This window comes from Pogona vitticeps, chromosome 6 (assembly GCF_051106095.1).
Source record: "Pogona vitticeps strain Pit_001003342236 chromosome 6, PviZW2.1, whole genome shotgun sequence".
NCBI lineage: Eukaryota > Metazoa > Chordata > Lepidosauria > Squamata > Agamidae > Pogona > Pogona vitticeps.
Genome location: NC_135788.1, coordinates 60,217,182 through 60,245,055, shown reverse-complemented (window position 1 = coordinate 60,245,055; position 27,874 = coordinate 60,217,182). Strand labels below are relative to the sequence as shown.

Below are 27,874 nucleotides of genomic sequence, written 5' to 3'. Positions count from 1 at the left end.
TGCCCTGAAGCCTTATTACAGAGAGACCAACCATGTGCAGTTTGCAATAAAAGCGGCTGATAAGGAGGAACATGGGTTGCCCTTCGGGGAAGGGAGGGGCCCACAAAAGTTCAATACACAAGAAGTGCAGATCAGCCCTGCTCTATCCAGAGAACTGCAGAATAGTTGTAGAGCGCTGGTTACAAAACCTCAAGAAGTGTTCTCAAACAAACCTGGTGTTGACAAGGGAATGCTACCCAGGAATGACACAGGGAATGCTTCTCAGTCTGTAACACCATATAGAGTAAGAGGTTATTACTTTGACAAGATTCGCATAACGCTAGATGAAATGCTAAACGATCAAATTATTGTAACACTCATCTAGCGCTTGGTTAGCCCCTGTAGTTTTAATAGACAAGCCGGATGGCAGTGTCAGGTTCTGTGTGTACTACAGCAAGCTATATTCAGTAACCAAACCTGATGCTTATCCTAGGCCTAGGCTTGATGACCTAAGTAAGATGATTGGAGGTTGCAGAGTCATATCCTTTTTAGGTCTAACCAAAGAGTGTTTGCAAGGAAGAAGTGATCCTAAGGCCCAAGAGAAAAGCGCATTTGGTAGTCCATTTGGCCTGTTTGAATTTCGAGTCCTCAGTTTTGGCCTGAGAAACTCACCAGCAACATTTCAAAGGTTCATGGACCATACTCTGAAAGGGCTTAGTGACTTCACAGTAGCTTATATCGATGACATAGGGGTCTTTAGCAACACCTGGCAAGATCACCTACATCATCTAGAGTTAGTGCTACAAAGATTGAAAGATGCTGGCTTAACCGTTAAAGCTAGTAAGTGTCAGCTAGGTATCTCAGAGATGAAGTACCTAGGCCACATAGTGGGAGGAGGCCTAATCAAACCTTTAGAGGCCAAGGTAGAAGCAATCCTGAATTGGCCCAGACCTACCACTAAAAAGAAAGTGAGGTCCTTTTTAGGTCTGGCAGGGTATTACAGAAGGTTTATACCCGGTTTCAGTGAGATTGCTGCACCTTTATCAGACCTGACAAAGAAGCAGAGCAGCAACAGCGTTTCCTGGTCAGAAAAGTGCGAGATGGCGTTTGGACGGCTGAAAGATGCTCTAACCAACCATCCAGTGCTGCATGCTCCTGACTTCAACAGAGAGTTCATCATCTACACAGATGCGTCTAATGCCGGTGTGGGAGCGGTACTGTGCCAACAGGATGACAGCAGAGACCAACATCCAGTGGCGTACCTGAGCAAGAAGTTGCTTCCCAGGGAGAAGAATCTTTCTACCATCGAGAAAGAGTGTTTGGCGATCATCTTTGCGATCCGGAAGCTGAAGGCTTACGTCTGGGGTTGACATTTTACCTTGTGCACTGATCACTCACCTCTATTGTGGTTGCGGACTATGAAATCACAGAACAGTAAACTGATGAGGTGGGCGCTTCTTTTGCAGGACTATGATTTCGAGGTTAAGGTGGTCAGAGGGACTATAAACTGTGTGGCTGACGCCTTATCCAGAAGACCGGAAGACGACATCTAAAGAACTTATGGACTCTGTGTATGGTATATGGCAATGTAAAGTGTTTGGAAAGTTATGTATTGTGTTATGATAAATGTTTTGCATTGCATGTTTTTATTTACCTGTATGGAGGAAGTGTAAGTATATTTGTAGTTGTGTTAAACTGTGTTGATAAATGTAATGATTGATGTTTGTTGCAGTTGTTTTGGGGAAAAAGCACCTTAGCTTTCCCCCACAAAACAACTTATTAAAGGGGGAAGGTATGTGACGTGTGCTATGACGTCACCTGCCTGTCTTGGCTAAGGCTGGAGTTTCCTGGCCTATGGCAGGGCAGGAGGTGGGTCTTAAAGGGGTGGAGTTTGTGTATATAAGGGGGGTGTGCAAAGAGGGAGGAGGAAGTTGTTGTTGGGGAATTAGAGAGTTGGAGAGTGACAGGGTTAGATATAGGTTAGGTAACTGTGTGTTAAGTAACTAAGAACTGTGCAGGGTTAAGGTCTGATAAATATAGTATTACAAGTGATTCATTTACCCAGTGATTTCCTTTTTAGTTTTGTAATCAATAAATCATCCTTTTTATTTAAAATCCATACATAGTCTGAAGTGTCAGGTTTATGTGTGGTTGGTGGCAGCGAAGAAGTACTGTGTGTGTGTGTGTGAGAAGGATCATGGCCTGTCATCTCTTGTGGTGACATAAGAGGAGGTGGCAGTCGCGACAGCTTCTTTCAACATTAACTGCAGCAACATCTGTTTTACAATTGCACCAAAAATTACACCAAGATACAAACTTAAATTCAAGTAAACTGAATGCTAACAAATGGCGTAACATTTTTGTTATTGTTTTAAAGGTACGCTAAAATTAGATAAACATTCTATCTAAAATAGTTTCTCGACACCACATTACAAAACTTGTCGTTTTGAAATTGCAGTAATAATCAAGTTAGAAATTACAATACAAGTAATGTTATTAAAGAATAAAGATTTAAGATACAAAACTATCACTTCTACAGTTTTCTCTTTTTATTTTATAACTCTTTTAGTTTCTCATCAATTGTTTCCTCTTCCATTTTGGCCTCTTCTCTCAGTCTTTTTTTCTAGCATTTTTAATATGTTTAATTTGTCCCTCAAGGTTGTTCTTTTCTTCTTTCTTCTGAATTTCTTCTTGTTGCTTATGGTGTTTAGCCTCCAAGTTCTCTGTGTAGCATGTATGAGCATGCCTGACTAACTACAACAGATTCATATCAATTACAGCAGATGAAAGTCCTCCACAGTTCAAGAAAGCATCATAAATCTCACGTTGACAGACAACAGTTTCTTCATGCAAGTTCTCAATTAACACTGACTTATTAACTGAAAATCCACTTTCAAAAGAAGCATTATCATGAGACAGGATAAGACACATTTTGACAGCAGTCCACAGGTCTGAGAAACTTTTGTTGGACATCAAAATACCACTTTGTTGTTTTGGCGAACAGGATTTTGTGGGTTTTTGGTGAACAAGGAGTTAAATTTTAATATTGTAATGGAAGTGCAGAGTCAGGAATGTAAAGTAAAAGCCAATGTAATGACTAACAGCATACAGGTGGAACAAACTGATGTAATGCTTGATTGTTAAGCAAGACCAGCTGTAAATGGTGAAATGTGATTGGTTGTTCTGGGTATAAATGTAACAGAGACAGAACAGACCTTTGCCACTCAGCAGTAAGTCTGGTGGTCATTTTGCTTCTATGTTATTATTGCTCTGAATGTTGTTATGCCAAATGTATATTGCCTTGTATGTATGTGTAGCCATATGTAATATACTATACAGTGGTGCCTCGCATTGCTTTTGTTTTTCCAAGCTGAAACTGTTGAGCTATCTGGTTATCTGAGAACATTTGCCTTAATAACTCACTGATGTTGTTACTAGAGTCAAATGACATCTTCTGCATCACCAGTTGCAAAGCCCACAGCCACTCTGCTGTCCTAACACAGTCCTTGATTACATAGGAAGTCATACTAGTTTGTGTGCTGGGTAATTCTTTGCCATTTTCATCACTCTGATCATGTTTTCCAGTTTTCGCAGGGGCTGTCTCTTCACCCTCTCTGATTTTACTATCTGAACTTGTACTTGGCTTTCAGCCTAAGCATATCGCGATGGACTGTTGACTTGATTTAATTTTCCGGTTCTTCTGATGGAATGGTGCTTGCGCATGAGACTCCACAGCTCTAATTCCCATATTACTTAGTTCAAAGGTTTTGTAGCACACTTTACAATAACCCTTGCATTTGTTTCCAGTAAGTGGTGATAACCATGGAATGAAGTCAGAATGAAGTTTGAAATCCAGCCACAGCATATTTAAAACTGTCCTCTTAGAAGCCATCTTCAAAATGTGGTTTCAGATACAGCCATACACAGAACCACCTGCCTGACACCAAGATGTTAGAAGATTTGTTTTTGGAGAAGAAGGAACTTTCCGAAACTTGGAAAGTCTGACTTTCACTGTCTGGTTTCAGAAAGTTTAATGAGCTGATCAGCAGCAAGAAAGGAGGTGGAGTTTAAATGCTTGCAGATCATTTCTGCAATCTAGAGAAGCAGACAACCACTCATTTGCAACCTTTATGCATGGGAGAAGTCAGGGAAGAGGGTGAGAGAGCTGATACTCTGTAAACTCCATCAGGAACAAGCAATCGTATTTCTACTTTGCTTGGTGCAGAGTAGAAAGTGATAGCTGACTGTGAAATCCAACAGCAGCAAAACCCATTCGCAACTCTGTGCTAGGTTTAGCAGGAGATAAAATGTCTATCCCATACACAAGCATGACCCAAAAACATGTGTATCTTTATTTGTAAGTTAAATGCAGTACTAGCAGGTAGGGATGAAAACAGATGTTTAAAGTCTGTATCTTGCTAAATGTTTAAACTAGCCTTGCTGTGCATACGCTACAGGCAAACCTTGGAAATCATGCAGGGACACTGCTCAACGAACACATTGGGCTGGTTGCTGGGGGTGGAGCTGAGGAAAAGGTGAAGCTGAGGAAAAGGTGGCGCTGGGAAAGGGCATCATTAATTTTTACTTGTATTCTGCTACTTCTCTGTTCCAGTTGCCACAAGAATAGATCATGCTCTTGCAGGAGCAAGTCAAAACTCCACTGCTTGAATATATTTTAATCATACATTTTCCTGACTTCAGACCAATTTCTGACTTTTCCTTACCAATTTCCCTGTCCCTCACTTTCCAGAAAGTGGCAAGCCTACCTGGAAATAAGTCTCACTAAATTCAATAGGGCTTCCTTCTGAGTAGGCTCACATTAGATTGCAGTACAAGTCTTTTTAGCACTTGTGTACTGTCAGTTCAAGAGCGTTCTTCTAGGTAACAGGTCTTCATGTGATTTTGCCTGCCAGTACATTCAGAAATGGAAATGCGAGTAGATAAATAGGTACCACCACGGTGAGAAGGTAACAGCATTCCGTGTCTAATCATGCTAGCCATGTGACCACAGAAACTGTGCAGGGACAAACGCTGGCTCTACGGCTTGGAGATGGGGATGAACACCGTGCCCTAGAGTCGGACACAACTGGACTAAATGTCAAGGGGAACCTTTACCTTTTATACTTAGAAAGAAATCTGACCAAGTTCAATGGGGCTTATTCCTGTGACAATATTACAATCCTAATAATCCTTCTCGTGCAGAAGTAAGGTCCATTTAACTCAGATACTCACTCCTCAGTTCATAGATGGGGTGTTAGCTGTGGGGAGTTGTACTTTGGGAACAAGCCCTGTTAAACTAATAGAGATAACTTTAAAATAAATAAACCAACACTGACATATCCAACTATATCAGAAGGTACAAAAAAAATGGACATAGGAAAGACTTGGGTTCTTGTAGCCACAAACATTCCAGATAATCTCTCTCTCTCTCTCTCTCTCTCTCTCTCTCTCTCTCTCTCTCTCTGTGTGTGTGTGTGTGTGTGTGTTTGCCAAAAATACTTATCAACTCTCTTGAAATTTTATTGCTTTTTGTAAACAAAATTGAAAAGGTGTCAAGCACAGTGACATTTAGGTATGAAAGCATGAATACACATTTACCCCATGCTGATAAATAAGGCTCTTCCATTTACTCAATGCAGAATTGCCTTAACCTTTTAAATTATTATTGAAAGATTTTAGACCACTTTTAAGGGTAAAACCCTCCCAAAGCACTACACATAAGAGAAGTCTAAAAATCATTATGAACTAGGGTGCTCCTTTCTTACATAGGACAGAACGCCATTCAAAGACCTCCTACAGAATAATCTTCCATTTGAATGTGTTTTCTATTTGAAGAACTGCCCAGACCATGTCTGATTTAAGGAGGGATCAGGACCTTGAATTTGGCAATCCAAAATGAACACCTGAACAGTACAACAGATTCAACAACAAACACATCATCTGTCATGTTTCCCCAATCTAGTAAGATATACCGTAATTTTATCCCAATTATAAAAATCATTTCTAATTCCACATGTATATATAAAAGTTTGCATGCACTATTTTATGTAGATCAATGCCCTCATTCATCTTTCTGCTGATGCAAAAGTGGTCAGCCTTGTACATTTAAGTAGCCACCCTTGTAGAAGACCAAAAATATATTTTCTTTTAAAAGCACATAACTTATTGTGAGAAAAGAGCCAGTTTTTGCCAAGTTTTGTGTCATAGGATAAGCATTTTTTAATAAAAAGAGGATCTGGTTGCTCACATCTAGAGGCTCACTCTCACCCAATATATTATTTGAAGGATAAAAAAAAGAATCATCTGAACTATGCTGGTCCTGTACAATTTTGCATTAAATTAAGGGGAGAAGGATCCAGAAGTCCTTCAATTCCTTAACAGCTAAAAAGAACAATTAAAAATCAAGAAAAGTCCAAACAAAAGACACAAAGAAAAGACAGTACTAGGTAAAAGGATTTAAAAGGAAAAAGCCTATTTAATGGAAGAAACACACAAATGGCATTTAAAACTCAATAGCTTTGAGGCCTAATAACAAACATCAACTACTTTTTAATAACTTCTATTTTTTTAATAATCACAAGCTGTGTTGTGTAAAGGGAGCCATTTTTAATGAAATGGGTGCTACTTATGTCAACTCAACTCTTCAGAGAGAGTATTGGCTGTACTAATGGAAAATGAAAATACACATGCCTGGGAGCCAAACAATATGCATAATAAAAATCAATGAAGGGAAGAGAAACTCCAACACTTAATAATGTCAGTTTCTTTGTTGTTCATCATGCTTCAAAGAAAAGTGTTATTTTAGTTATAAATCCCTTGTCTGACAATTAAGACATCGGATACCAAGGAGTTTCACTTACTTGATCACACAATTTTCATATTATATTTTCCAACACCCACACCCATGCACAATGTATCTATCTATCTATCTATCTATCTATCTATCTATCTATCTATCTATCTATCTATCTATCTATCTATCTATCTATCTATCTAGTTATCTAGTTATTTATTTATTCATTGAGCCTTTAGACTACTCAACTTAGTGAAACATTACTCAGGGCAGTTTGCACATTTAAGGAAACATACAGTAACTAAAATAAATATTTAAAAAACAAAATACATAATACAAGGATGCAAGTAGTGGTTAAGGCTTCACTGATGCAGATTACCAGTTTGCAAAGTCATCAATTTGTCTTTTTTTAAAAATTCAGATTTATAATCAATCAAATGTCAAAAGCTCAGGCTGGTGAGAAAAGCAAGGGCAGCTACAGCATGAGAATAAAACACTATCTTATAATAACATTTAATAAAGTTCAGACTGTCATCCTAAGCATGCCTACTAAAGAGTAAGTCTCACTTAAGATGGTGGGTCTTATTTCTGAACATGTTTCAACAAACTGGCACCAAGTGCAAACACGTAGCCAGCCCTTTCCAACTTTGAAGCTGGAAAGTAACATGTGGAGCTTCCAGAAAGTCAACTTGTCTCTGACTGCAGAAGTTATGTGGTGATCCTCACTCCTCTTCTAAAATTGGGAAGAAAAATGAAGATTGTATTCGTGAAGGCTTTTAGCTCAACATTTTCATCATGGAAAAACAAAATAGAGATTGTTTGGCAACACAAGGCAAAAAGGGGAGTGCTGGCCCCTACAGCTGCAAATCTACATCTCCAGCTCCCAACCCCGCATGTACTGTCCCTTTCTGCAGTAAAGGGGGACATTATTTTCCCTGTCCCTCTCTCAGGAAACAGCAGGCAGCAAGAACTGCCCATCTTCTATTAAAGGACTTGACAAGAAGTTCTATCAGCTCATCAGTTTTTGTACTGAAGAGTCCTTTCTTGTCAAGGACCAAATGTTTAATTTAAGCTCTTCTTGAACATCTGCAGTGCAGATCCAAGAATGTCTGTGAGGGGAGATGGCACCAGAAATCACTTTAGAGCCAGAGTCTGGTACATGACTCATTGTGTCGATCCAGTGGCTAGCTGATCAGTAGGCCTCTTGATAAAAAGAAAAAAGTCAAGGGTCTGTTTGAATTCAGAAGATGACGAAGAGTTCTAACTTCTCACACAGAAACTGTTATTAGGCCTCAAAGCTATTGAGTTTTAAATGCAATTTGTGTGTGGGTTCCCCCCACCCCGCCATTTAATAGGCTTTTCCCTGGTCAAAGCCCTCTTCTATACTAACTACCTCAAGAAGAACAGAGAACTTATACTGAATACAGGAAGAAAAGTTTATATATTATCACCCCAAAGATAAACCCATCATAGTTGAGGCAGCTCAAAAGAGGGCAGACACAAGCCACACTCCTCATCAGTTGATGACAATGGCAGGAAGTTGGATCTCATGGGAAATGGGTTCTACTCCTCTTTCAAATCAGAAACTACCAGGCAGCTGTGATAACAACAGGTTACCCACCTGTAATTGTAGTTCGAGTGGACCTCTGATTCACACTCTGGGTAATCCGCGCATGCGATTACCTATTTGTTGGAATATTAGAGCTTCTGCAGTAGCAAAAAAAAAAAAAAAATAGTGCATACACCTCCCCCTCAGTATATGTACCTTGGCGCCAAGACTCTCCCTTCAGTTAGGTTAACCGCTGCATAACACAAGCAAGGCATGACAGTGGGGAGGTCAGGTTCAGGATGTGTGAATCACAGGTCCACTCAAAGAACTACAGTTACATGTAGGTAACCTATCGTTCTTCTTCATGGCCTCTGTGAATCACTCTGGGTGACTAACAAGCTGTCTTACCTGGAGGAGGGTGTTACGAGTAGACATGGTATAGAGGGGCAGGGTAAAAATCTAATAAATAAATAAATAAATAAATAAATAAATAAATAAATAAATAAATAAGGTAGAGGATAACACAGTACAGTGGTGCCTCACATTAACGAGCGCCCTGTTTAACAATGAATCTGCATAGCGATGCAGATTTTGCAATTGCAAAAGCGATTGCATTGCAATGTTTAAATAGGGTAAACACTGCATTGCGATGATCGGTAAGCGTTTCGCTTACCGATCTTCGCATTGCGATGTTTTAAAACACCTGATCGGCACTTCCAAAATGGCCGCCGGATTAACACAATTTTCACCGAGGCAGCAAAAATGGCGGCGCTATGGAGGATTTCCGCATAGCAGTGAGTTTATCCCCCATAGGAACGCATTAAACGTTCCTATGGGGTTTTTATTTCCGTATAGCAATGATTCCGGATAGTGACGTTTTTCCTGGAATGGCACCACTGTACACTCAAAAGCAGCATCAGATTTCTACCACTGCCCTGGTAGAAAGAGGGTGAATAGTTTGTGATGCTGGAAGTTGAGCAAGCTGGTAAGCCAGGTGAATGGTGGAAGCAACCCATTTGGATATCCTGTGCAAGGTAACTTAAGACCTTTAGCAGGAAGTTGGCAGCTGAAAAAAAGGTTGAGCTGAACGTCTGAAAGGTTGTGTGCGGGCCAAGTAGAAAGCAAGAGCCCTTCTCACATCCAAAGTATGAAGGATCTTTTCCTGAGGAGTAGATGGAGATGGGTGTGAGGAGGAAGTAGCAGGAACATCAAAGAGTGAGCCGTCCCCTCAACCACCCAAGATAGAACAAGAGATAAAGCCTGAAAGGGAGTTAGGAGCAAGACCGAAGGAAAAGCAAATGACAGATGCGGGCGCGAAAGAGGAAAGAAAGATCCACGAGGCTGAGATAGGAGAGGGACAAGGCAGGGGAAAGTGCGAGGAGGAGAAACAGAAGAAACGGTCAGAAACGCCAGTTGAGAGTGAGGGCAGAAGGTGGAACCGTGACAGGGAGAGAGTAGACGTGTTTTTGACGACAGAAGAAGGGAATAGATCAAAAGAGACACAAAAAGTAACCGTGATAGAGGAGAAAGTGACTGAAGAACCAGACGAAGGAGCAAGGGTGTTCTCAGTCCCACAGAAAAGACTAGCCGAGGGTGATATAGATGAAGAATATAAAGATTCAGCTAAAGGAAAGTTCAAACCTATAATACCTGGTCTTAACCCTGAAGAATGGACAGTTCTGGTATATCACAGGGCTCAAGGTCCAGAGAAAATGGTACATCAATTAGATCCGGAAGTAGAGAAAGAGCTGTTGAAAGAGGGAGATTGGGCCCGCCATCCCTGTTGCGGGACCCTCTGTGTGATCCGCAACGGGTTTCTGAGGATGCCAACCGAGAAAGAGAAAAATGCGAAAACCTACTATTAAAAGAATTACCTGTTGAAAAATCGTTAGCATGGTTTTGGGATGATTCCCCACCCCATTTGACGTTACAAAAACCTGTTGATGTTGAAGAAAGAGTTGATGCAAGATATGTTAATAAAAATTCTTTATTTCTTAATTCCGATGCCTCTTTCGTCCTTCCCGATTCAGAATTCCATAAAAATATAGGTGAACCCCCCCCCACATTGGCGCCCAACCCGGGGCTGGTTCAGAAATACCGACTGAAAGAGAAGAAAATTTTAAACAAATAATAACACGACAAGAAAAAATGATAAAGTTCTTAGCTGAGCAACAAAACCTCATTCTAACTCAGTTGGCAAAAAACCCTGAAAAGAAGACGACGGGAACTGAAGATGTTATAAAAAATTCCTGGGTGGCGGGTCCAGCCCCTATTAGGCTACAAAAGATGACAGCTGAAGATGACCCTGAAGCTTACTTAAATACCTTCGAAAGAGTCGCATTGGCGGCGGGTTGGCCGAAAGAACAATGGACTCTGATTCTTACTCCCTGTCTATCTGGTAATTTACAAGAAATAATCGACACGTTATCTCCAGTAGAAGCGATGCAGTACGATAAAGTTAAATCCACTATTTTGCAAACCTTGAATTTAAGTGAGGAGGCTTATCGTAAAAAATTTAGGAATTTAAGAATGAAGCATGGTTTACATTCTCGTACGTTAGTGCAGAAAATGAAAGCGAACTTGTTAAGGTGGTTAAGGCCAGAAGAGAAAACTAAAGAAGAAATCCTAAATGAGATAGTTATGGAACAGCTTGTTACAATGATGAATACTAACATGAGAGCTTGGGTGCAAAGGAACCACCCACGTGATTTGGAAGCTGCGATCCAATTGGTTGAAGACGTTTGTATTGCTGACGAAGGAACACGTGAAAGTGGCTGGGCAAATCCGGAGAGGCTGAAAGCGAGAGAAAAGATGGCGTCCGAAAGCAATAGTACTGCGCAACGCGCTGGAGCAGCGGGAAAGGAAGTTAAAATGGAGAAAACCGGAGGCAGCAAGCATAGAATTATGGAAGCTTACCCCAGCTGGAAGGAACAACGCGAATTTAAGGGGTCTTGCTTTCGTTGTGGGGCCGAGGGGCATCAAAGAAAAAATTGCCCCGGAGTGGATTGTTCCTGGGTTAAGCAATGGAGCCAGGTGACTGGGGGAAATGCGGGTTTTAATAAAGAATGGGAAATAGAAGTATTGGTTAATGGGGAACAGAAGAAAGCCTTGATTGATTCAGGAAGCGGTAAAACTCTTGTGAAAAATTTAGATGGGGTTAACGCGAATGGAGAAATGAAAATTAGATGTATTCACGGGGATGTGAAGGCGTATAAAACCACGTACGCAATAATAGAAATTAATGGGGAAAAAAGAAAAATGGAAGTTGGTGTAGTACCCGGACTGGTTAGAGAAATGTTATTGGGAAGAGACTGGTTGGGAATTGATAAACTGATGAGAGGTAAAGAATGTAGAAAAATTGAATGTGTTGATATCGAGACTGTGGATGATTTAGAAGAGATATCTCGGGAGGTAACACGATTTTGGCAACAAGACGATTGGTCGCTGACTAAATTCTTTGAAAGAGCCAAGAAAGAAGGAGAAGTAAAGAAAGGGGAAGTGGGATTTGAGATATGCGATGGTTTCTTGTATAGATTGTCTATCGACAGGGTTCAACAACTGGTGGTGCCTGGGAAATGGAAAGAAAAATTATTATATTTAGCACACGATGTTCCTATGGCCGGTCATCTAGCCATAAAAAAGATGGGTTCCAGAATTTTGCAAAGGTTTTGGTGGCCCAATATATGGGCAGATATTGAGAATTATTGTAAAACATGTAAACAATGCCAATTAACTCAACCAAAGGCCGAGCCAGGGGGAGAATTAATCCCTATGCCTTTGGTTGACACTCCATTTGAACGAGTTGGTTTAGACATTGTGGGACCCTTAACGAAATCTGCTGGGAGACATGTGTATATTTTGGTCATAATTGATTATGCAACGAGATATCCTGAGGCAATACCTTTAAGAACAATAACTTCTAAAGTTTTGGCTAAAGAATTAATGCAAATTTTTTCCAGATTGGGGTTCCCTAAGGAGGTAATAACGGACCAAGGATCGAATTTTATGAGTCAAACTTTAAAGGAAATGTGGAAGCTATTAGATGTAAAGCCCTTACATACTACCGTCTATCATCCTCAGTGTAACGGATTAGTAGAAAGATTTAATAAGACTTTTAAAAGCATGTTAAGGAAATTGGTCATAGATAAACCTAAACAATGGCATCTTTTAATTGCGCCTTTAATGTTTGCAATTAGAGAAGTTCCACAGGCGTCTACAGGTTTCACTCCCTTTGAATTATTATATGGAAGGAACCCCAGGGGAATATTGGATTTAGTGAAAGAAAGTTGGGAGTATGGTAAAGACAAATCTCAGTTACAAATTAAGCAAATTATAGAGATGAGGGAGCATTTAAATCATATCTCTAAAGAAGCTAAGAAACAGTTAAAAAGGGCACAGACTGAACAAAAACGTAGATATGATAAAAATGTTAGGAGACGGACATTTGAAGTTGGGCAGAAAGTACTGTTATTACTTCCCTCTGAACAATCCAAGTTATTTGCCAATTGGCACGGACCATATGAGGTAATTAGAAAGTTAAATGATGTTAATTATGAAATTGCCACCCCAGATAAGAAAAAGGGAACAGGAATTTATCACGTGAATCTATTGAAAGAATGGAGAGAGAGAGAGAGTTTATTGAGTGAGATAGAAGAGGAAAATTTTGGGCCAGAGGTTAAAGAGTGTGTAATGCCTGAAGAAGAATTGAAGTTAGAAGACAATCTTAACACTGAGGAAAAGATAAAAATAAGGGAAATTGAGGAAGATTATAGAGATGTATTTTGCAATAAGCCGGGATCTACGAAAATGGGAATACACTGTATTAATACTATACCTGGAAAGACAGCGAGATCAGGCGGAAGAAATTGGCCATATTATATTAAAGAGAAAATAAATAAGGAAGTAGATGAAATGTTGTCGTTAGGAGTGATAGAATCATCTTATAGCCCATGAAAAAGCTATCCGGTAATGGTACCTAAACCAGACGGTAGTGTCAGATTGTGTATAGATTTTAGAAAGTTGAACGAAATCTCCAAGTTTGATGCTTACCCCATGCCTAAAATAGAGGATTTGTTAGAAAAAATAGGCGGAGCTAGAATTCTGAGTTCGTTAGATCTAGTAAAGGGATATTGGCAAATTCCGTTAAGAGAAGAAGACAAAGAAAAAACAGTTTTTGTCACTCCTAAAGGGTTGTTCCAATATTTTAAAATGCCATTTGGTTTACATGGAGCTTCTGCGACATTCCAGAGAGTAATGGACAAAGTACTTGAACCAGTAGAAAAGTTTGCAGCTGCTTATATAGACGACATTTTGATCTTCAGTAAAGATTTTAAAGAGCATTTGGTACATTTAACTAAAGTATTGGATGAATTAAGGAAAGCCAGTTTAAAGGTAAATCCCTCTAAATGTAAAATTGCTAGAGAAAGAATAAGTATTTGGGGTTTCTAATTGAAAATGGAAGAATACAACCTGTACCGGATAAGGTTGACAAAATAACAAAATGGCATGTTCCGAAAGATAAAAAGGAAGTACAACAATTTTTAGGCTTAGCAGGATATTACCGGCAATTCATTCCAAATTATTCAGAGGTTACAGCACCTTTGACGGATTTGACAAAAAAGAGGAAAGTCAAAAAAATAATTTGGGGTGAGAAAGAACAATTTGCTTTTAATAAAGTGAAGGAGATCTTAAACTCATTGCCTCACAGATATGCTCCTGATTTTGAGTTACCATTCTTGGTTCAGACTGACGCATCCGAAAGAGGAATAGGAGCGGTGCTGTCTCAAACCAAAAATGGAAGAGAATATCCTGTCATGTATATTAGTAAAAAGTTAAGTGAAAGAGAAAGGAAATATTCTACGATTGAAAAGGAAGCCTTAGCTGTAAAATGGGCTATCCAATCATTTAAGTATTATTTACTGGGTACAACGTTCGTTTTAATGACTGATCATGCTTCTTTACAATGGTTAAACAAAATGAAGGACTCTAATGCAAGATTAACCCGATGGTATCTCAGCCTACAACCATTTTCTTTCACGGTTCAATATAGGAAAGGGAAAAATCACATTAACGCAGATTATTTCTCTCGGCAGGATATCGAGGAAGAGATAGATGTCGAGGACGGCCCACTCAAGGGAGGGGGCGTGTGAGGAGGAAGTAGCAGGAACATCAAAGAGTGAGCCGTCCCCTCAACCACCCAAGATAAAACAAGAGATAAAGCCTGAAAGGGAGTTAGGAGCAAGACCGAAGGAAAAGCAAATGACAGATGCGCGCGCGAAGGAGGAAAGAAAGATCCACGAGGCTGAGATAGGAGAGGGACAAGGCGGGGGAAAGCGCGAGGAGGAGAAACAGAAGAAACGGTCAGAAACGCCAGTTGAGAGTGAGGGCAGAAGGTGGAACCGTGACAGGGAGAGAGTAGACGTGTTTTTGACGACAGAAGAATAGATCAAAAGAGACACAAAAAGTAACCGTGATAGAGGAGAAAGTGACTGAAGAACCAGACGAAGGAGCAAGGGTGTTCTCAGTCCCACAGAAAAGACTAGCCGAGGGTGATATATTATTTATTATTTATTTTATTATTTATATAGATGAAGAATGTAAAGATTCAGCTAAAGGAAAGTTCAAACCTATAATACCTGGTCTTAACCCTGAAGAATGGACAGTTCTGGTATATCACAGGGCTCAAGGTCCAGAGAAATGGTACATCAATTAGATCCGGAAGTAGAGAAAGAGCTGTTGAAAGAGGGAGATTGGGCCCGCCATCCCTGTTGCGGGACCCTCTGTGTGATCCGCAACGGGTTTCTGAGGATGCCAACCGAGAAAGAGAAAAATGTGAAAACCTACTATTAAAAGAATTACCTGTTGAAAAATCGTTAGCATGGTTTTGGGATGATTCCCCACCCCATTTGACGTTACAAAAACCTGTTGATGTTGAAGAAAGAGTTGATGCAAGATATGTTAATAAAAATTCTTTATTTTTATCTTTCGTCCTTCCTGATTCAGAATTCCATAAAAATATAGGTGAACCCCCCCCACAATGGGAAAAAGGACGGAAGAACCAATGGTTGGGACAGATGAAACTGGGAGACAATTCTGAGCAAAAAAGAAATGCAGTGGTGCCCCAACTTACGAACGTCCCTACTTATGACCATTTCGAGTTACGGCCAGCTCCGGCTGCAAAATTTTGCTTCTACTTGCGACCGGAGCTTCCACTTACTAACAGAAAAAGGAAAGGGAAAAGGCGGGAAATTCAAATTGCGAACTGTAGTTGGCAACGAGGCTGCTTCTTTGTAGCTCTTTCGCCCCAGCAGTTAGAGAGTGTGCGATCAGAGGAGGCTTGGGACTGCCTGGCTTCTGCTTCTGAGTGACTGTGTGTGTGTTTGCAGAGAGGCTTGGGACTGCCTGGAAAGGTAAGGTGCTGTTTTCTGCTTTTTAAAAACTGTTCTGGGTGTTTTTGCAACATTGTTTTGGATTGGGGGGGTTATGTTTCTGTGCTGTGATGGGTCTTGGGGTTTGTTTTTTGTGTTCTTCCCCCATTTCCAATGGGTCTTGGGGCATTCGGTTGTTTTTTGGGGGGCTTCTCCCCATTTTCAATGGGTCTTGGGGGTTTGTTTGGTTTTGGAGGTTTCCCCCCATTTCCGATGGGTCTTGGGGGGGTTGATTGCTTTTGGAGTTTTCCCCCCATTTCCAATGGATATTGTGGGGTTTTGTTTTTTGGTGTCCCCCCATTTCCAATGGGTCTTGGGGTGGTGGTTACTTTTTTGGGGTTTTCCTCATTTCCGATGGTCTTGGATACTTCCCTTGCTTTTTCCTTTGTTCTCTTTGCATTTCTGATCTGGTCCCTTTGTTCTCTTTGCATTTCCAATCTGCTCTGTTTATTTTCTGTGCATTTCTGACCTGGTGCCTTTGTTCTCTGTGCATTTCCAAACTGCTCTGTTTGTTTTCTGTGCATTTCCAATGGGTCTTACACACTTGATTGCTTTTTTCTTTTTTTTTGCCCCCTTTGGCCGGAGGGGATTAATCGCATTTCCAATGAGTCTTGCAGTGATGGGTTTTGGGTTTTTTTTTTTGGTGTTTTTCTTCAGCCAGAATGGATTAATTGCATTTCAATGCATTCCTATGGGAAATGGTGCTTCGACTTACAACCATTTTGAATTACGTCCATCTTCTGGAACGGATTATGGTTGTAAGTCGAGGCACCACTGTATCTACAAACAATTTGACCTTATCTGGATAAAATTGGAGATAAGGGTAGTCAGATCTCAAGGCTGCCAGTTCACTAGCACAATGTGCTGACGTAATAGCAACAAGGAACACCATCTTAAAGGTGAGCAATCTGAGATCAGTTGATGCAAGGGGCTCAAACAGGGCCCTTGTAAGTTGTTGAAGGACTATTGTCAGGGACCATTGAGTTGGTGGTGGACGCACGTCTGGATACATGTGTGACAGTCCTTCAAGAAAGTGTTTCAGAATAGGATGTCTGAAAAATGTAGCTGCTGGAGAGGATGGCGACTGATAAGTGATGATTGCCGAAAGATGAACTTTGAGGGACAAAAGAGAAAGGCCTTTCATTTTCAGATGAAGCAAAAAATGAAGGACAGTGGACAGAGAGGGATTGATTGAAGGTAGTGAAGACGCTGCAGTAAAGAATTAGAATTTCTTCCATTTCTACATGTAAGCCCTCCTAGTTGAGGGATTCTTTGCTGAAGAAGGACATTCATCAGGGAGACAGAATCCTCCATGCTGCCAGATGAAGGGCAGGTAGATCTGGATGGAGAATTTGATTTTTGTTTTGTGTAAGCAGGTGAGGCAGGCAGGGCAGGTGACAGATGATGGATGACAGTTAGTGGAGAACCGGGAACCAAGGTTGTCGCGGCCATCATGGACCTATCCAGATAGCATTGGGCTTGTCCTGTTGAAGATGGACTATGATTTTGTGGAGGACTAGGAATGGTGGAAACAGGTAAGTGAGTAACTTGGGCCAATGGCCAATGAATGTGTCTCCGTGGGAATGCTTGCCAACTCCTGCGTGGGAACAGTAACATTTGCACTTCCAGTTTGTTCTGGAGGCAAAGAGGTTGATGGTGGGTGTGCCCCAACATGTGCATAGGAAGAGGAAGATGAATTGGTCCAATTCCCACTCATGGGCTTGAGATTCTTTGCGGCTGAGAAGATCTGCCAGATTGTTGTCTTGATCGGCTATATGTGTTGCTGTGAGGCAGATGTGATGGGATAGGCACCATTCCCACAGGTCAACAGCGAGATAAGGGAGGCTTGGGGAGTGACTGTCCCCTTGTGGTACCTGTTACATACAGCACTGATGTTACCTGTCTGTCATGGGTTTGGAGGGAAAGTTCCATCCTATGGGGAGTGGAAGGCGGGACATCAGGAGGAGGGGCTGTACTGTATATATATGTGAAGCGTGTGTGGAGAGCAGGAGAAGAAGCAGCAGCTGGGAAGAAGAAGCTGGTGTGGGAGTCTGTGTGTCAGACAGGGTACTACTGTGTGTCAGTCAGTACCAACCTGATAGGTTCAGGTGTCTGTATGGTTAGCCAGAACTGATAGGTTCAGGGTCTGTGCTTCAAGTTAAGTGTTCTGTGTGAACCAAACTGTGTGCATGTATGAATGAGACTAAGCCACGTTACTATATCTTATTCACCTGATCATTTTATTTTCCCTGTGTGTTGTTTTAAATAAACCTTATTCTTTTATTTGTTGAAAATCCATCCCTGGTCTGTGTGACTTCTTATAGGGAATGGTTGGTGGCAGCTTAGTGAAAGTGTGGCAGATCCCAGTAGGTCTGGGTTTGTCACATTGATTGGTGTCCAGCGTGTGGGATACGACTGGTCCAGTTGTCCAGCGGTCCAGCAAAGCCTTGGCAAGTGTGCCCAGAGCAAGGGGGGTCTAGTCAGGGACAATCTGAGAGCGCGTAGGTAATCTTCTAGGTGTGCCTCACGGGGGGTGCACTAGTAGAAGAACGTGTAACCTCAGATTGGGGGCTAGATTAGGGAGCTCTGAGGCAACCTGTTTTTGGCGGGAAAAAAGCTGAGGCAAAACTGTAAAGTAGAAGTGATTTAGCCTGCCTGCTGAGAGGCCTAGCAGAGGGGGGTAGACTCTAGCTCGCAACTGTTGCAAGTTAGTGCTGAAGGACAGCAGCAATCTATAGAGAAAGCTGGTTCTGAGGCAAAAGAAAAAAAAGTGGTCGCTTTATTTTGAGGCTTGACTTTTGAAAGCAGCCTGTTCTGGGGGGGGGGATTATGCCCTTGACTCGAAGCCAAATGGCAGAAATGGGTGAAGTGAAAGACCCCCAGGTTGACCAAGGTTCTGAGGATGAATTTGGCTCAGTGCAGGGTGACAGCACGGGAGAACAGAACCCAGAGCTCAGAAAAATACTCCTAGCCCAACAGCATGAACTGAGGATGAGGGAATTAGACTTAAGAGAAAGATCTGAAATCAGTCAGGCAGAGGCAGATGCCAAGAAAAGGGGAATGGCCATGAGGATGAAAGAGATGGAACTGGAACACAGAATGAGAATGGCACAATTAAAATTAACATTCCTAAATAAGAAAAATAACAATTTATCAGTTGAAGAAATTTCGGAAAGAGAAAAGTATGAGGCTCAGGTCAGACAAAGTGAGCAAGATTTTGAAAAATATAATCAGCAAAAAGACATTAAGTTAAAAGAAATCAGAGATAAGACTGAAGAAAAAGTAAAAGGATAAAAGCTAGGGCTGAGGAAGAAAGTTTACAGATCAGGGCTGAGTTTGAGGCTAAGCAAAAGGAGCAAGAAAAGAAACCAAAAGAAGGCACACAGGTTAAGGCACAACGTCAAAACCTGAATTATTCTGAAGAAAACATGAGGGAAACATGGGACCCTAAGTACTCCAAAGGGTTAGTTCAGGGCCCGCCAAAAATGGGCGGCCATTCTGTTGATAAAACTTCTGGGCAGAGCCAGTCCAGGAACCAGATTTTGGAGGGAAAACCAAAATCAGAGGAGAAAGACTCCAAGTACAGCAGAAAATGTTACTTCTGTCAGGGAAAGGGCCATCTAATCTCAGAGTGTGAGAAATTAAAGCAGCTAAAAGGAATTGTGCCTCAGGATTCGAGTGGAACCAAGCCAAAAGCTGTGTTCTGTGTCCAGAAAGAGCAAGGCTCATTGTCACTGAGGGAGCCTGTTGCCATGGCTACTCAATCTGGAACAGCTACATCTGCTGATCAGGCTGAGGAAAATGGTCCTCTTGTAGAGGTCAGGCGCTGCCTACTGGTGAGAACAGATTCTCAGTTGTTTGAAACAGCAGGGGTGGACGTAGGAATACTTGGCCATCAGTATCGGGGGCTGCGGGACACTTGTTCCCAGGTGACCCTGTGCCATCCAGATATTATTCCTAGGGAGTATGTAATCCCAAATGAGAGCATAAAGGTGGCAGGGATTGAGGGGCAGGTGATCTCACTGCCAGTAGCGGAGGTACCTGTGAACTTTCAAGGCTGGAGGGGAGTTTGGCGGCTAGCGATTTCATCGACTCTGCCAGCAGCCGTGCTCGTGGGAAATGACCTGGCTGAACATGTGAAACGGGTGCTAGTGATTACACGTTCACAAGCCACCACGGGGACAGTTCAGGGGGGTAATGATGAGCCCGAGACGGAAGCAGGTGGGGGGAGTTCAGAAGCTGTGGTGGAAACCTTAACCACAGACAGCAGATTTGGACAAGAGCAAAAGGCAGACGCCACTCTCCAAAAGTGTTTTGAACAGGTGACTGACGCCCAGCTAACACCTGAAACCCCAGTGAGATTTCTAGAGAAAAAGGGGATTTTGTATAGAGAGACCCTGAGGAATATCTCAAAAGGGGGAGATGGGATCCGAAGTCAGCTAGTGGTACCTGAAAAGTATCGCCCCATGATCTTACAAAGGGGGCACTCTGACATGTTTGCTGCGCACTTAGGGGTGAACAAAACACAGCAGAGAATCACACAGAATTTTTACTGGCCTGACATAGGGAAGCAGATCAGGGATTACTGTAAACAATGTGATGTGTGTCAAAGGCAGGGGAATAACCGCGACAGGACCAAAGCAAAGTTGTGCCCTTTGCCTGTGATTGACACTCCGTTCAAATGCATAGGGGTGGATATTGTGGGACCTTTGCCCAAGGCCACAAAGAGGGGGAACAGGTTCATTCTCACCATTGTGGACCATGCCACGAGGTACCCTGAAGCCATACCCTTGACTAACATTGAAACTAACACAGTGGCAGATGCCTTGGTGGGGTATATGTCCAGGATGGGATTTGCCTCAGAAATAATCACAGATTTGGGAGCATCATTTACATCGAAGCTCATGAAACGGTTATGGCAAATCTGTGGAATTAAGCACAAGGAAACCACTGCCTATCACCCTGAAAGTAATGGGTTAACGGAGAAGTTCAATGGGACTCTAATGCGCATGATTAGGGCTTACTTGGCAGAGAATCCAAACAATTGGGACCAGAAGCTGCAATCCCTTTTGTTTGCTTATCGGTCAGTGCCACAAGCCAGTACCGGGTTCAGTCCGTTTGAACTTTTATTTGGGAGAAGGGTGAAAGGGCCCCTTGATTTGATCAAACAAAATTGGGAGCAGATCACCCAGGATGACCCACAAGACGTTGTGACATACATAGACACCTTGATGAATGACCTAAAGAGAAACCTAGAGCTGGCAGCAGAAAACCTGCAAGCTCAGAAGGTCAGACAGAAAACATGGTATGACCACAAAGCTAGAGAGAGGCACTTTGACCCAGGGGAGGAAGTGCTTTGGCTTAGGCCCTGCAGAGAGAACAAACTGCAGCTCAAATGGGCAGGACCATATAGGGTCATTTCCAAGATGTCAGACCTGAACTACCTTATAGAGCAGGAGGAGAACCAAGCAAGGAGGGTGGTTCATGTGAATGCCCTAAAACCCTACTACAGAGGGGAACAGAGGGTCTTATTTGCGATAAAAGCAGCTGAGAGTGAGGAAGCTGAATTACCCTTCTGGGAGGGTAGAGGGGAAGTAAAATACAACCCAGAGGAGGTAAAGATCAGTCCTGCACTCACCCAAGACCAGCAGCAAGAACTAAAAATGCTGCTCAGTAAATATCAACAGGTGTTTTCCAACAAGCCGGGGATAGTGAAGGGAGTGATGCATCGGATCCACACAGGGGATGCACCCCCGCAGACAGTATCCCCATACCGAGTAACAGGACCCTATAGGGACAAGTTGCGGAAGGAGCTGGACGAGATGCTTAGGGAGAACATAATCGTCCCCTCTTCTAGTCCTTGGTCCTCTCCGATAGTCCTTGTGGACAAGCCTGATGGGAGCATTAGGTTTTGTGTTGATTACAGGAAATTAAACCGCGTAACCACTCCTGATGCCTACCCAATGCCCAGGCTAGACAACCTGATTGAAACTATAGGGGGTTGTCGGTTCATCTCATCATTGGACCTGGTAAAGGGATATTGGCAATTAAGAATTGATCCCAGGGATCAAGAAAAGACCGCCTTTTGCAGCCCTTTTGGTCTCTATGAGTTTCGAGTCCTGAGCTTTGGTCTCAGAAATGCACCAGCCACATTCCAAAGGCTGATGGACCAGACCTTGGCAGGGCTCAGTGACTTTACTGTGGCCTACATTGACGACCTGGGAAGATCACCTGAAACACCTGGAGTTAGTGCTGCAGAGGTTAAGTGCAGCAGGGCTAACAGTAAAGGCCAGCAAGTATCAGCTGGGTAGCCCAGAAATAAAATACTTGGGTCACATGGTAGGGGGAGGAGTGATAAAACCCCTAGAGGCCAAAATAGAAGCAGTTCGTGATTGGCCCAGACCCAACACCAAGAAAAAAGTCAAATCATTTCTTGGGTTGGTGGGCTACTACAGAAAGTTCATCCCGAGGTTTAGCGAGATTGCGGCTCCGCTGACCGATCTGACGAGGAAGAAGGCTGATGACCGCATCCCGTGGACCAGCGACTGTGAGGAGGCGTTCCAGAGGTTGAAGCAGGCGCTAATCAACTATCCAGTGCTGCGTGCTCCAGACTTCGACCGGGAGTTCATCATCTACACCGATGCGTCTAACAGCGGGGTAGGAGCAGTTCTTTGCCAGGAGGATGAGAATGGTGACCAGCATCCAGTGTCCTACCTGAGTAGGAAACTCCAGAAAGGTGAGAGACATTTGGCAACCGTGGAGAAGGAGTGTTTGGCCATAGTCTACGCGATCCAGAAGGCCAAGCCTTACATCTGGGGAAGACATTTTGTTCTGTGCACTGACCATTCACCACTGCAATGGTTAAAGACAATGAAATCCCACAATAGTAAACTTATGAGGTGGGCTTTAAATCTGCAGGACTATGACTTTGAAGTGAAGGTGGTCAGAGGGTCAGTGAACTGTGTTGCTGACGCCTTGTCAAGAAGACCTGAAGAATGAAGACGGCGAAAGAAACATGGACTATGTATATATTTTGGTGACCAAAAGTTAAATGTACCTGTTTTTTGAACTTGGTTTGTATGAATAAAGGTAAATTGATGTAATGTATATGGTAAATGTTTAAATGCCTAATTGATATGGTTAACTTAGAATGTAAGTATAAGTAAGTATGATATTGTATGTATAACTGTTTTATGTGTTTTATTCAGGTTGTTTTTTGGGAAAAAGCACGTTAGCTTTCCCCCTACAAAACAACTTATAAAGAGGGGAGGTGTTACATACAGCACTGATGTTACCTGTCTGTCATGGGTTTGGAGGGAAAGTTCCATCCTATGGGGAGTGGAAGGCGGGACATCAGGAGGAGGGGCTGTACTGTATATATATGTGAAGCGTGTGTGGAGAGCAGGAGAAGAAGCAGCAGCTGGGAAGAAGAAGCTGGTGTGGGAGTCTGTGTGTCAGACAGGGTACTACTGTGTGTCAGTCAGTACCAACCTGATAGGTTCAGGTGTCTGTATGGTTAGCCAGAACTGATAGGTTCAGGGTCTGTGCTTCAAGTTAAGTGTTCTGTGTGAACCAAACTGTGTGCATGTATGAATGAGACTAAGCCACGTTACTATATCTTATTCACCTGATCATTTTATTTTCCCTGTGTGTTGTTTTAAATAAACCTTATTCTTTTATTTGTTGAAAATCCATCCCTGGTCTGTGTGACTTCTTATAGGGAATGGTTGGTGGCAGCTTAGTGAAAGTGTGGCAGATCCCAGTAGGTCTGGGTTTGTCACAGTACCCACTTCGTGTTGGCTTCTAATTATTACTGTGTTGTTTTCTAGGTGCTTGCACAATGACCGCTTTACGATCTGTTCCAGAATTTTGTCTGGGAACCAGTCCCCAGGTTCCTCTTTTGCCCTTTTTGAAGATAGGGACAACACTGGCCCTTCTCCAATCCTCTGGCACCTCTCCCATTTCCCATGATTTTAAGAAAAGAATGGATAGTGGTTCTGTGAGTTCTTCAACCAATTCCTTCAATACCCTTGGATGCAGTTCATCCGGCCCTGGAGATTTGAACTCATTCAAGATGGTAAGGTAGTCCTTGATTATTTGTTTATCAATATCCAACTGCAATCCTCCCACCCCCAAATTCATAGTCTGTCTTATGGGAAAAGACTGAACAAAAAAAATACAAATTGAGCACCTCTGTCTTTTCTTTGTCATCTGTTATCATTTTTGCATTTCCATTGCAGAGCTGTGTCACTATGCCTTTTGTTTGTCTTTTGCTACTCACATACCTGAAGAATGCTTTCTTATTGCTTTTAGTGTCTCTAGCTAACCTCAGCTCATTCTCAGCTTTTGCCCTCCTAATGCCATCTCTGCATTTCCTTACTACTTGTCTGTACTCATCCTTGGTGGCCTGGCCTTCTTTCCACTTCCTGTACAAGCCTTTTTTAGGGTTTTTTTAGGTCCTTTCTGAGCTTTATGTGAAGCCACACTGGCCATTTTGGTCGCCTCCCACCTTTTTTTTCCTTGTTTGAATTGTTTGTAGTTGTGCCTTTAGAATTTCTCTTTTTTTAGAAGCTCCCATCCTTCTTGGATTCCTTTTATTGTTAGGATTGAGTGGTCGGTGGTAGACTCCAACTACCAAGTTCCTTCTGTTTTTTGCTCCAACTAGATTGATCCAGATGCTCTCAATGGGACTGCCAATCTCCTCCTCCTGTATTTCTGTGCAGGAATGGGTATTTTTGACATGTACTGCCACTCCACCTCCCTTTTTATTCTCTCTGTTCTTTTTGATCAGTTTATATTCCTCAACTGCTGTATTCCAGTCATGGGAGTCATCCCAAAAAAATTCAGTTATTCCTATCAAGTCATACGTACCCTCTTGAATTAAAATTTCCAGTTCTTCTTTGTTTGCCATACTCCTGACATTTGTATACAGAGACTGCAGGTTGTGTGATTTGTGGCCTATTTGTCTTTGTACATTTTTATGAATATTATTATGATTGTTGTTATGATTATTATTGTGATTATTATTGTTAATGCTACTGTTGTTGCCCTTTTGATAAGTTTGGTCCATTTCTCTTATTGTGTAAGGCTTCATCTACCCTTAGCTCTGTGCTTGCGTCTCCCTCCACCTTCCAATTCAGTTTAAAGCCCTCCTGTTGAAGTTTTTCATGCTGTGGGCAAACACATTCTTCCCAGTCCTTGTTAGATACAAGCCGTCTCTTGCTAGCAGTCCTTCTTCCAGGAAGCTTAGCTTGGGGTCCCAAAAACCAAATCCCTCTCATTGACACCACCTTCATAGCCAGTCACTCATTCAGAGGATCTTCTTTCTCTTTCAGTTAAACCTGCCACTGAATCCTAATGTGCTGTGAAACATTCTAGGACAATTTCACAGGGCTTACTTATGTAACACTAGTTAACTCTCTTGAGTCTCACTAACAAACTAAATGAATGGTGAATACATCCCAAAATAGACCCTGCATGTTGTAAGGGAAGTTTGGAATATGAGGGAGGTTTGCTATTCAAATCTTAAAGAACCAACAGTAAATTTTCTACTAACCGCAAAGCCAAACAAGAAGGGGGGGGGGAGAACAACACTGATGCCACAGCTAGAACCAGGCTCCATTTCAAGAATGACAGAAAATTCCCACTCCCTACATATGGAATCCATGCCTTAGCGAGGTCATAAGTGAACCACCTTGTCACACATTCTTTTCCCAACAGTCAGAGGAAATAAATCTATTCATTCAATTTGACAGTAAGAACAAATTAAAATAATTCTCTGAAGAGAGACCTTTTTAAGGATGCTGTTGGCTTTGACGTGTGCTAAGCACATTAATTTGAGTGGGGAAAAGAACCTGTGAGAAAAATCAGTGAAATAAATCAACCACAAAACTAGAATAACTGAAAGGAAAAAAAAAACCCAAGCAACCCATGACTACTCTTTTCCCACTTTATCAGAGGAAAAATCATCCAGTGTGATCTGTTGACCAAATATTATTCTACGTATACAGGAAACCACATCCAACCATTTTACTTTAACAAACAGAGCAGCAATACTTTTACTACTCTTCTCTGATTAATTAATTATGTACCATCAAGTGGATTCCAACTTATGGCAACTCCTTCTGCGATTTTCTAGATATAGATTACTCAGAAGTGGTTTCCCATTTTCTTCATCTGAGGGCATTCTACTATAATGTTAAATGAGCTCTTGCAAACATGAAGAACTGCATTGAATCTAATTATCTCCCTCACACTCAATAATTTGGCCATTCCAGTGTTTTAAAAAGTGACTAAAATGCCTCATTTCACACAAAGTGCTGTTATAATAAAAATATATGTAGGAATGTGAAACATGTCTGTGTTGTCAGAAATACACTGCAGGTACAAAGGATGTGAATTCCACGTCTGTATAAATAAGACTATATAAATAATTCCTTCATGGATTGCTGCCTTGTCGTGGTGAAGGGGCTTGAGTAACTTAGAGAAGTTATGGGCTATACCATGCAGGTACACCCAAGATGGACAGGTCATAGTGGAGAGTTCTGACTAAATGCGATCCACCTGGAGCAGGCAGGCCACCCCAGCACCTTTACCAAGAAAACCCCATGAACAGAAACAAAGGGCTAAAAGATATGACACTGGAAGATGGCACCCTCAGGTCAGAAGGCATCCAACATGCTACTGAGGAAGACTGGAGGAAAAGTACAAGTAGCTCCAGAGCTAATGAAGTGGCTAGGCCAAAGCTGAAAGTACACTCAGCTGCAGACATGTGTGGAAGTGAAAGGAAAGTCCGAAGCTGCAAAGAAAAATACTGCACAGGAACCTGGAATGTAAGATCTATGAATCTGGGTAAGCTGGAAGTGGTCAAACAGGAGATGGCAAGAATGAACATTGACATCCTGGGCGTCAGTGAACTAAACTGGATAGGAATGGGCGAATTCCATTCAGATGATTATCATATCTACTATAGGGGGCAAGAATCCCATAGAAGAAATGGAGTAGCCCTCATAGTCAACAAAAGATTGGAAAAAGCTGTAATGGGATACAATCTCAAAAATGATAGAATGATTTCAATATGAAACCAAGGCAGACCTTTCAACATCACAGTAATCCAAGTTTATACATCAACCACCGATGCTGAAGAGGCAGAAATGGACCAGTTTTATGAATACTTACACCACCTTCTAGAACTGACACCAAAGAAAGATGTTCTTCTCACTCTAGGGGACTGGAATGATAAAACAGGGAGACAAAAGATAAAAGGAACAACAGATTTGGCCCTGGAGTTCAAAATGAACAGGGCAAAGGCTAATCAAGTTTTCTCAAGAGAACAAGCTGGTCATCACAAAAACTCTTTTCCAACAACACAAGAGGCGACTCTATACATGGAAATCACCAGATGGGCAATATCGAAATCAGATTGATTATATTCTCTGCAGCCAAAGATGGAGAAGCTCTATACAGTCAGCAAAAACAAGACCTGGAGCTCTGATCATCAGCTTCTCATAGCAAAATTCAAGCTTAAACTGAAGAAAGTAGGAAAAACCACAGGGCTAGTCAGGTATAATCTAACCTAAATCCCTTATGAATACACAGTGGAAGTGAAGAACAGATTTAAGGATCTAGATTTGATGGACAGAGTGCCTGGAGAACTATGGATGAATGCCCGTAACATTGTACAGGAGCCAGCAACAAACACGTTGAGGTCTCAACCTCAACGTCAAAAAAATTAAGATCATGGCCACTGGTTCCATCACCTCCTGGCAAGTAGAAGAGGAAGATATGGGGGCAGTGACAATTTTAATTCCTTGGGCACCATGATCACTGCAGATGGTGACAGCAGCCACAAAATTAAAAGACGCCTGCTTCTTGGGAGGAAAGCAATGACAAACCTCGACAGCGTCTTAAAAAGCAGAGACCTCACCTGGCTGACAAAGGTCCACGTAGTCAAAGCTACGGTTTTTCCAGTAGTGATGTACGGTAGTGAGAGCTGGACCATAAAGGCTGATCATCAAAGAATTAATGCTTTTCAGTTGTGGTGCTGGAGGAGACTCATGAGAGTCCGCTGGACTGCAAGGAGAACAAACCTATCCATTTTGAAGGAAATCAACCCGGAGTGTTCAT

The 27,874-nt window shown here is 42.0% G+C and overlaps 2 long non-coding RNA genes across 2 annotated transcripts in view; one reads left to right on the top strand and one right to left on the bottom strand.

The window, feature by feature from the left end:
* Positions 1-23,440, top strand: part of LOC144583534 (uncharacterized) — a 252,631-nt gene extending 229,191 nt beyond the window's left edge. The window contains exon 2 of the long non-coding RNA XR_013537357.1: positions 23,019-23,440. This is a non-coding gene — a long non-coding RNA (uncharacterized LOC144583534). The remainder of the gene's footprint in view (positions 1-23,018) is intronic.
* Positions 2,625-27,284, bottom strand: LOC140708322 (uncharacterized). The gene is made up of 2 exons (XR_012088423.2): positions 23,535-27,284; positions 2,625-17,622 (listed from the first exon to the last, which is right to left on the bottom strand). It is a non-coding gene; the product is annotated as an uncharacterized LOC140708322 (long non-coding RNA).
* Between the last annotated feature and the right edge of the window lie 590 nt (positions 27,285-27,874).